The sequence below is a fragment of the Equus przewalskii genome, chromosome 13, assembly GCF_037783145.1.
Source record: "Equus przewalskii isolate Varuska chromosome 13, EquPr2, whole genome shotgun sequence".
Taxonomy (NCBI): Eukaryota; Metazoa; Chordata; class Mammalia; order Perissodactyla; family Equidae; genus Equus; species Equus przewalskii.
Window position 1 is genome coordinate 31479596 of NC_091843.1, and position 10501 is coordinate 31490096.

Here is a 10501-nt window from a genome sequence, read left to right on the forward strand (position 1 = left end):
TACTTTGTTAATTATAAATTAATCTGCTTCTTCCAGGGCTTGCAGTATCTCACTGTTTTCTCTTTTCAAGAGAATTTTCACTCTTTCAAACGAAGAAAATTAAGGCCATCTCCAAGAATATCTGGCACTGTTTAATGTAACTTCAGCAACATAAATGAAAAGGTTTCCTGTTGGCTCTTAGTTAAAAAAAAAAAAAAAAGTCAACGCTCTCTCAGCAAGCAGTCCACTGTGAGCTGAAGAGAACGAGAATGCTGTTTGGGGAAAGGCTCCTGTGAGACAGAAAGATGTGCAGGTGACTGTGTAAATTGATTCTTCTTGACAACCCTTCCCACGTGGGAGAGTTGCCTTCCAAGCACATTATTGTGTTATCAAAGCCTGCCAGAAGCAGTGTGGCTGAGGCAAGACTCAGATCTCGAAACCCTCTGGTTTGAACGTGATGCGGGATCCCTGGGTAATCTGGCTTCTGCCTGAAGGTTTAGGGGTTCTGAAGCCCTTCCTTGAGTCCTGGCTGTGGCTGGCAGAGCTGATCTTCATGGCTCCCAGAAGTTTCAATCCAGCTCAAGGTGGGCTGTGCAAACTTGCCTCTCCCACCACCCTCTGCCTGTGAGCTGCTGTTGACTTGAGTTCTCTTCTGATTTAAGTAAGTTTTTTTGAATTAAAAATAAGCTTTATATCCTAATACAAAAGTATATTTTTATTGTCAAAAAATTAGAAAATAGTATAGTTGAAAGAATGAAAATAAAAATACCCATAATATCACCAAACACACACACACACTCACATGTGTACATACCACATGGTTGAATTTCATATATTAATATATGGCTAATATAAACAAACATACAGTATACATATATATTAATCTAATATTATCTTAATATATGAAAAAAGGTACTATAATTTGGCTCATCTCCCTTTTTCTTTTGGTATTTAGTTTGCATTCAATTTAATCAGGGAGTTGATGGCTAAAAAAGAGGCAAGGAAGAATCTCCACTGAAGGACTTTGAAGGTGGCCAGAGGGACGTTTGGAGTGTGCCAGGAAAGTGTTGCCTAGAAGTTTTCAAATCTCATCCACCTTTGTAAGCACCAGTTCTTTTCAAGTTACTACTCTTTCATTTCCAATTAACTAATTACCTTTCACAAAAGATTTAAGAAGATTCTACAAGGATATTCCCAACCTTTTAGAACTCTATTTTGAAAGACAAGTATTTCAATGTATATGTGTCTAAAATTTTAAAATTTTAAAATAATACACACACACACACACAAACACTACTTGGGATCAGTAGCCCAACTTAGATCACCACTTTGAATCAATTTCTCCTCCGCTTGTGGGAAAAATCCCCTCATTGGTAACGTCAGGGGAGGACAACATGGGGTTTTCTAAAGCTAATGTTTTGAGGTTCTATTAAATCGAAGGTTTTAAAATCTCTAAAAGTTTCAATCCATATTTCTTAAAAAGCATCTTGGGGAGAGCAGGAGGAGGAGCCCGAGCAGGACGCGGCGGGATGTGAAGTGCCCGACATAAGCTCCAGAGAGTAGCCTTCCATGGAACCCAGCAGAGGAGCAGACGAACATGAAGTTCAATCCTGCCATCCAAGCTGCCATTGACCTCATGGCCGGGGCCGCAGGGGGCAGCCCTTCTACACACTGAAGGTGAAGATGCAGACGTTCCGCAAGCTGTACAGGGGCCTCACCGACTCCTGCCTGAAGACCTACTCCCAAGTGGGCTTCCGGGGCTTCTACAGGGGGACCAGCCCGGCGCTGATCGCCAACATCGCCGAGAACTGCGTCCTCTTCATGTGCTATGGCTTCTGCCAGCAGGCGGTGCGGAAAGCGGTTGGATTAAACAAGCAGGCAAAGCTGAGTGACCTGCATAATGCGGCTGCCAGTTCCTTCGCCTCCGCGTTTGCTGCCCTGATGCTCTGCCCCATTGAGCTTGTGAAGTTCCGTCTATAGACCATGGACGAAATGCAGACGTCGGGGAAGATAGCCAAAAGCCATAATACAGTTTGGTCCCTCGTGAAGAGTATCCTTAGGAAGGGTGGCCCCTTGGGCTTCTACCACGGACTCGAGCACTTTACTTCGAGAAGTACCGGGCTATTTCTTCTTCTTCGGTGGCTATGAACTGAGCCGATCGTTTTTTGGCATGTGGGAGATCAAAAGATGAACTAGACCCTGTCCCTTTGATGTTAAGTGGTGGCGTTGGTGGAATCTGCCTCTGGCTTGCTGTATACCCAGTGGATTGTATAAAATCCAGAATTCAAGTTCTTTCCATGTCGGGGAAACAGGCAGGATTTCTCGGAACCTTTATCAGTGTTGTGAGAAATGAAGGAATAATGGCCTTGTATTCTGGACAGAAACCTACTATGATCCAAGCGTTCCCTGCCAACGGGGCACTATTTTTGGCCTATGAATACAGCAGAAAGTTGATGATGAGCCAGTTTGAAGCTTACTGACGTGTTCTGGCGAACCTAGATCCAAATACAGGCGTTTGAGGACTGCAATTATCTCAAGGTTTCATGGAGTACAAGAACAATGTGGAATTATTTTGATTTTGTGGGAAATTTGTTGCTGTCTTCTCTTCTTCTGCTTTAAATCTTAAGCTTTATGGAAGGACCTCTATTTTACATCATGTAATTTCTGCTCATAATTGTATTGAAATCGAAAAGTTACTGCTCTTGTCCTTGGTGGGACTTTCAGGGCGAGCTGCTGGCCCTGTGTACTGAATCTGAAAGGCTAAATATGGTTATATCAGGGCTTTTGCGTAACCCTGTATGTGTACATGCAGTCTGGATGGTTATGTGTCGTGAGTGAAGCACAATTTGGTTCCATGTTTGATCTCAAATCTCACCAGGAAAACCTAGAGGCGTAACCATGTTTCATAAAGATGGTTATAAATGATTGCTTAAGCCATCCTATATGCAGGGTATCTTTTAAAATCTGCTTAGCACCTGTACTATACTAAGTGGTTAAAGTTTTTAAAAAGTTTTCCTGTGTTGCTTGAAAACTAAAATATCCATCTGTTTGTTCATTTTTTCTTTCCCTTGCCCGGTCATCAAACTAAAAAGCTTCTGCACAGCAAAGGAAACCATCAACAAAACGAAAAGACAACCTAACAATTGGGAGAAGATATTTGCAAACCATACATCTGATAAGGGGTTAATATCCAAAATATACAAAGAACTAATACAGCTCAACAACAAAAAAACCAACAATCCAATTAGAAAATGGGCAAAAGATCTGAACAGAGATTTCTCCAAAGAAGATATACAGATGGCCAACAGGCATATGAAAAGATGCTCAACATCATTAGCTATCAGGGAAATGCAAATCAAAACTACAATGAGGTATCACCTCACTCCGGTCAGAATGGCTGTAATTAACAAGACAGGAAACAACAAATGTTGGAGAGGGTGTGGAGAGAAGGGAACCCTTGTTCACAGCTGGTGGCAGTGCAAACTGGTGCAGCCACTATGGAAAGCAGTTTGGAGTATCTTCAGAAAATTAAGGATAGATCTACCATATGATCCAGCTATTCCACTGCTGGGTATTTATCCAAAGAACTTGAAAATACAAAGGCATAAAGATACTTGCACCCATGTGTTCATTGCGGCATTATACACAATAGCCAAGACTTGGAAGCAATCTAGGTGCCCATCAAGGGACGAATGGATAAAGAAGATGTGGTATTTATACATGATGGACTACTACTCAGCCATAAGAAATGACGAAATCCAGCCATTTGTGACAACATGGATGGACCTTGAGGGTATTACGCTGAGTGAAATAAGTCAGAGGGAGAAAGTCAAATACCATATGATCTCACTCATAAGTAGAAGATAAAAACGACAAAAAAAAAAAAAATACCCACATAGCATTGGAGATTGGACTGGTGGTTACCATTGGGGAAGGGGGGAGGGGGGAGGGCCAAAGGGGTGATTAGGGTCACATGTGAGGGGATGCACTATAATTAGTGTTTGGGTGGTGAACATGATGTAATGTATCCAGAATTTGAAATATGATGTACAACCGAAAAAAATAAAAATTAAAAAAATATATCCATCTGTGTTTTAAAGAGGGGACTATACCTGCATACTCGTGTGGCTTCCATGTTCTTGATTTAAGTTTCAGAGTAGGCATCCTGGATTTTCCCAGGATGCTCTACTGTTAAAATAGTGCCATTCATTTTCTAGGTGGGACCATATTCTACACTCTGACATCTTGTTGGGTTTGGCCTAGAGCATCAGGCCTTCGGGAAACAGAACATCCTCCCCTGTGCCAACTTCCCTTCTCCTCTCCCAAAGAGCTTCCTGTGTGCTGGGCTTTAGGTTGAGGAAGGGGCTGAAGGGAGGGGGCTGTGCTGCTGTGCTTTGTGAAGTCAGTTTGTGGCTGACAACAGCCCTTAGCTTCTGTCTTGCTCCTGGTCTGGGTGGGATTCCAGAGTATTTTGTTGGATGATCTATGGGCTGTTGCTCTACTTTGAGCCTCTCACTCATTGCCTGCACCAATTGGAAACCCATCCAGGGAGCAGAGCGCCAAAGCCAAGAGAAGCCCTCGTTCCCTGTCTGGTGACTGAGTGATGGGGCTCATGGGCAGAGTCCTCCCATCTCAGGCAGTTCTAGACAAAATGTAGTGTTTGCACTCCACTGTGAGTAATGTCTGGGCTGACCCATTCTAACGTTTGTCTCAGGATCCATACTACTTGCCTTGCTTTTACAGTTTCGGAGCCTTTCACATTTGGTACTGGCAGTCAGTGAGTTTTAATGATGACCATATATGGGGTGTGACTTTATAAAGCAAGGAAACAAGAAAAGTAGTTTTGTTAATAAACTATGCCATGTATATGTACTAACAACAACAAAAACCCCAGTTCATCTGATTCCCAGACTTGGGGATGGGCAACTGTTCCTTGGCCACCTGGTGTAAGAGTCCTCCTCGTCACCACTAAAGCAAGCCGCCTCATTCCGTGCCGCTCCAAGACCAGCAAGGGCTCTCGTAGTAAAAGTGTTCTTAAGCAACCTGTAAGACTGAAAGCAGATGGCTTGACAATGTTAATAGTAGTCCATACCAGGTTTGTCTGTCCCTGTTGGCAGAATGTAAATAATTTTTCTACCTTGCTTTTCTCTCCATACTTAAATGGTCAGTAGCTACTGAGGGGTGCCTCATCTCAGCACCCTTGGCTTGAAACAAAGTAGAAAATGGGACTGGCTTCCAGCAGGAAGTGAGGTTCTTCAGAGTCTGTGGCTCCCCTGCCCGGCGCCTGTGGCTCGTCTGGATTAGCCCTGTCGGCAGCAGACCCTCTCATGTTGTCCTTTAAAGATTGAACTGAGTGTCTTCAATAGAAGCCGTCTGAGGCAAGGAAGAGTGAGTGGGAGTAAGGAATGGAAACCAAAGTCAGGAGAATATTTTTTTTTCATTCTATTTGCTTAATTAATGGTTCATTATTTGGGTACAATTTGTACCATTTCAGATTTGTACTCCAGACAAAAATATAGTAACTTGAAATATTGTGTTTAAAGAAATTCTAGTGTTCTATCATCATTAAATTATTTACCTAAAAAAAAAAAATCTTGGAAGAGCCACTACCATAGTATTTGGAAGTCAAAATATGTGGTTTAGTCAATCCTTCTTAAAGGAACTAGGAAGATGATAAATTCGAGTTTTTAAAAAGAGTGTATGTAGGAAAAGGGACATACAGAACTGAGATTTTGACAAGGCCTTATCATTTTTTATCTACGTGCTTGCTGTGTGATCAAAAGCATCTCCTTTGCCTTTTTCTGCTGCTGATTTAGGATGTTAATGTTACTTGAGGTGACTTTACCGGTTGTGTTGTCTATATTCTTACATTTGAATTCTGTGAAACAAGTTCTCCAACTGAATGAGAACAATTCAAGAAAAGCCACAGCCCTCTCTCTGATTTCTCTCTAGAGAGACACTGTAGTTTCAAATTCAAACAGAACAGATGGTACAGATACCTGGACAGCACTGCCTGTGTGCTTTCCTTTAAAGATGACTATAAGTAGATGTAAGTAAATGTCAAAACGGCAGGTTTGGTCACAGACATGAAATGGTTCTGCACTGTGGAGCGGCAGCTGTGACATAGTGGAAAGAGGCTTGTTATCCAAAGGCCTGGGTTCAACTCCTGGGTCTATGAATTCTTAGGTAAGGGATCTTGGGCTAGTTCTTTAACTCTCTTACCCTGGATTTCCTTCTCTGTAAATAAGGGAATACAGTACATCCCTGAAAGCATGGATGTGAAAATCAGGTAAAATAATGAAAGAAAATAAAAGCATAGCATATCAAAATTGGTAGATTTAAGTCAAATCAGGAATTATGATTAGAAAAAAGAAAGAGATAAAATTAATTATTGAAGTGTGCATCTTAAAGAGATAGCAAAATATGGGAAAATTGAACACATATTGATGGAAGAAAGGAAAACATAAGAATGAGAGCAGAACCAATGAAATAGAAAACCAAGATTGAGAACCTAAAGTTGATTCTTTAAAAAGATTAATAAGGTTGATAAAACTTTAGCTAGACTGATTAAGTAAAAATAAAGAAAACACAAATTAACCATATCAGTAATAGATGATGAGGCAAAATTTAGATCCTCCAGTCATTAAAAAATTAACAAGGGAATATTACAAATAACTTTATGACAATAAGTTTGTCAATATAAATAAATACACAAAGCTATGTAACTCACAAATTGGTAATATTGACATGAGAAGAGTTAGAAAATATGGATAGTCGTATGTTTTTAAAAACCACTAATTCATAACTAAAATGCTTACTATTGAATTGCCTTGGAATCCTTATTTAAAATTGATTGATGATAAATATATTGGTGTATTTCTGGACTCTCAATTATATTCTATTGATCTGTATGTTTGTCCTAATGCCAGTACCATTCTTGATTACAGTTGCTTTGTAGTAAGTTTTAAAATCCAAAAGGGCGAGTCCTTCTACTTTGTTCTTCTTCTTCAAATTGTTTTGGCTATTCGAGGCCCCTTGCAATTTCATATGAATTTTAGAATCATCTTTTACATTTCTGTAAAAATGGCTGTTGGATTTTTGGTAGGGAATGTAGATCATTTTGGGTAGTATTGATATCTTAATATTAAATCTTCCTACCTATGATCATGAGATGTCTTTCCATTTATTTAGATCTTTAATTTCTTTCATCAATGTTTTCTGTATATATATATATATATATATATATATATATATATATATATCTCCTGTATAATATTTCAAATGTACTTGAGAAGACAGTGTATTCTGTTGTTGTTTGGTAGTATTTATTGGCTTTTTGTCTACATACAATTTTGATTTCCTTTAGTGATTTCTCTATGGATTACTATACACATTTCCAAACTTTCACAGTCTATTCATATAAAACATATAAATCTTGCATCTATACAGTTTCCTTTGTCTCCTTCATCAGTGAAATTTATGCCCTAGTTGTCATAGTTATTACACTGACATATGTTGAAAATTCCAGAAGACAGTGTTATAATTTTGCTTTAAGTTATTATATGTATTTAAAATATTTAAGAGGAAAAATTATCTTTTATATTTACTCATTTGTCAGGTATTTGCCATTTCTGTTGTTGTTTCTATATTTGTAAAAATCTCAGTTTTCTCATTTATTTTTTCCCTTGAGCATGATGAACTTACTTTAGCATTTCTTGTAGAGTAGATCTATTGGCAACACTTCTCTTAATTTTACTTCATCTGAGAATATCTTTCTTTTGTCTTCATTCCTGGGGAATGTTTTTGTTGGATATACAATTCAGAATTGATAGTTCTTTTATTCAAGCACTTTAAAGATGTTTTCCACTATCTTCTGGTCTCCATGAAACAAAGACATCATTAAAAACAACAAATAGGCAAACTGCGTACTGAGAGAAAATATTCATAATACTTATTTCCGAAAATGGGCTGATATTCAGCTTATATAAAGAACTTTAACAACTCAGTAAGATGCATACAAATAACTCAATAAAATTTGGTGGGCAGTCTTGAATACACTCTTTACAAAGAAATATTACAAATAAACAATGAGCATATGAAAAGTGTTCAACATCATTAGTCATCAATGAAATGCAAATTAAAACCACAGTGAGATACCCCTTCCGACACAGTAGAATTGCTAAAACTGACAACACAAAATATTGACAAATGTATGGAACAAAAGAACTCCTAAACTTTGCTAATGGAAGTATAAAGTGGTACATCTACTTTGGAAACCTGGTTGATTTCTTTTAAAGTTAAATATACATCTGCCCAATGACCCTTCAATTTCACTGATGGGTATTTATCTGAGAGAAATAAAAACATATGACCACATATACACCAGGGTAAGAGTATTCATGGTAGCTTTCTTGATAAAAACTACAGACTGGAAACCAAACAAATGCTCATTAGTAGGAAAACAATTAAATTATGGTATATCAATAAAATGGAAGATTATTCTGCTACTGATAAACACAACAACAATATTCAAAAATATAATGCTGAGCATCCTTTTGCTCAAATAAAAAATGTGTATTATCCATAATTTTATTTGTATGAACTTCTAGATCTGGCTACACTAACACATGGTGATAGACATTAGAAGCTTTGTTGCCTCTGGGGAGAGAGTGAGGAAAGGGAGGAAACTTCCATATTGGTGTGGGTTACATGGTTGCATGTATTTGTCCAAATTAATTAGCTATACTTTAGATGCACACGTTGCTTTATTTGAATTATACCTCAATTTAAAAAAAGAGTAAGAGCATGAAAAAAAGTGATCAGAAACTATACAAAAAAATAAGTTTGAAAATCACTGAGCTTTAATTTAACAATATCTGAGGTTGATTTGAAAGATGGCTATCTGAAAATAAATGTCTCACTTGGACATCCAAAATATCTACCTGATGCAGTTATTCCAGATAAGTCATAGTGAGCTCGGTTCCTTGAGTTATGGTTTGTCCAAGTTCCCTTGACAAACTCTAGTCTAAAATCATTCTACTCACAAAAACAACACAATATCAGCTGGAAGAGAGCTTCTAGTTTTGGAATTGCAGGTACAGCAAAAATAGAGGAGATATAAGAGAAAGAGTTTTCTCTCCAGGCTGCTAAGCTTTCCACTGATGCAAATCCTTTCAAATGCTGCTCAATTAATTAAATGCTGCAGAGTGTAGATATAGAAGAAATATATCCATTTCTCTAAGAAATAAAAAATCTAAAAGCAATAAAATTGTTTACCTTTTAAGTTTACTTATAATTCAGGGTCCAAATGGTTGATTACTATCTACCTGTGTGTCTATCTACCTATCATATATTATATGTCAATATACACATGCACATGTGTAAACATATATATTACAATCATACATGTTCAAAGAGAATGAGGAAGAGAGTGAGTTAATACAATAACAGTAATATATAGATAGGCTATTATACATTATCTCAATCAATAGCCTTCCATTTTCTCTCCCATTCCCTATTTTTCAGTCGGTTTCCACACATTATTTTATGTCCATTTCAATATGCCCTCTTCCCTAGCCACACCATGAAAATGGCTCTTATGAAGGTCACCAATGACATCCACTTGGCTATATCCAATGGATAACTTTCAGTCTCCAGTGATGACAACCTCTTTCCTAAAGTACCTTCATGTTTCATAATTTTCCCCCTGCATTTCAGGATGCTTTTTCTAACTCCTCTTTGGACTCATCTGCCTCTACCTAACCTTTAAAAATCGGTGTTGTTGAAGCCTATGTCCTACACTCTGTGCTCTTCTCACTCTAGAATCTCTTTGTGAGAAACACCAATCATCTAGACCTTGATGCTTCTCAAGCTCATATTTCCTTCTGGATCTTTTTTTTCCAAAGGCTAGACTTGCATAGCCAACTACCTACTCACATTTCAGTTTGAGTGTTTTATAGTTACCTCATTCTCAATACATTCACAACTGAATTCATAATCTTTGTGCTGGCAATACCTCAACTTACTCCTTCTCCTCATCTCAATGTCGCATCTACCTAAGTTGTTTAAGACTCTTCCCTCTCACTGTACTGTCTATATACCTCATAAATCTCTCTGGCATCATTTGGTTCAAGGTACTGTTATCTACTCCCAGACCATTGCAGGTCATCTTCTAACTGGCCACCAATCCATTCTCTATACAGTAACAAGAATGATCTTGTTTAAAAGCAAATCTGATCTTGTCCCTCTCATGTCTGAAATATTTCCCCTCCTTTTGTCCCCTAACTCCATATTCAAGTTAATTTCTTATAAATTTGTACTTATTAATCCTTCAAAGCTTAAATAAAATGCCAAAAATCCTTTTCTGACCACCCAGTCTAGCTCTTCTCCTTATAATCACTTTCAGAAAACTCCACCCCTTCTTCATGACTCTTATGACAATGGCTGTGGATAATTAACTTTGAAATTACTTATTTAATGTCCCTCTCCCCAATTAGAATGCCAGTTTAATGAAGAGAATAAT

General features: G+C 38.0%; 1 pseudogene; it reads left to right on the top strand.

The window, feature by feature from the left end:
• The first annotated feature begins 1490 nt into the window (after window positions 1-1490).
• LOC103564762 (mitochondrial ornithine transporter 1 pseudogene) lies at window positions 1491-3026 on the top strand (annotated as a pseudogene).
• Window positions 3027-10501: the final 7475 nt, after the last annotated feature.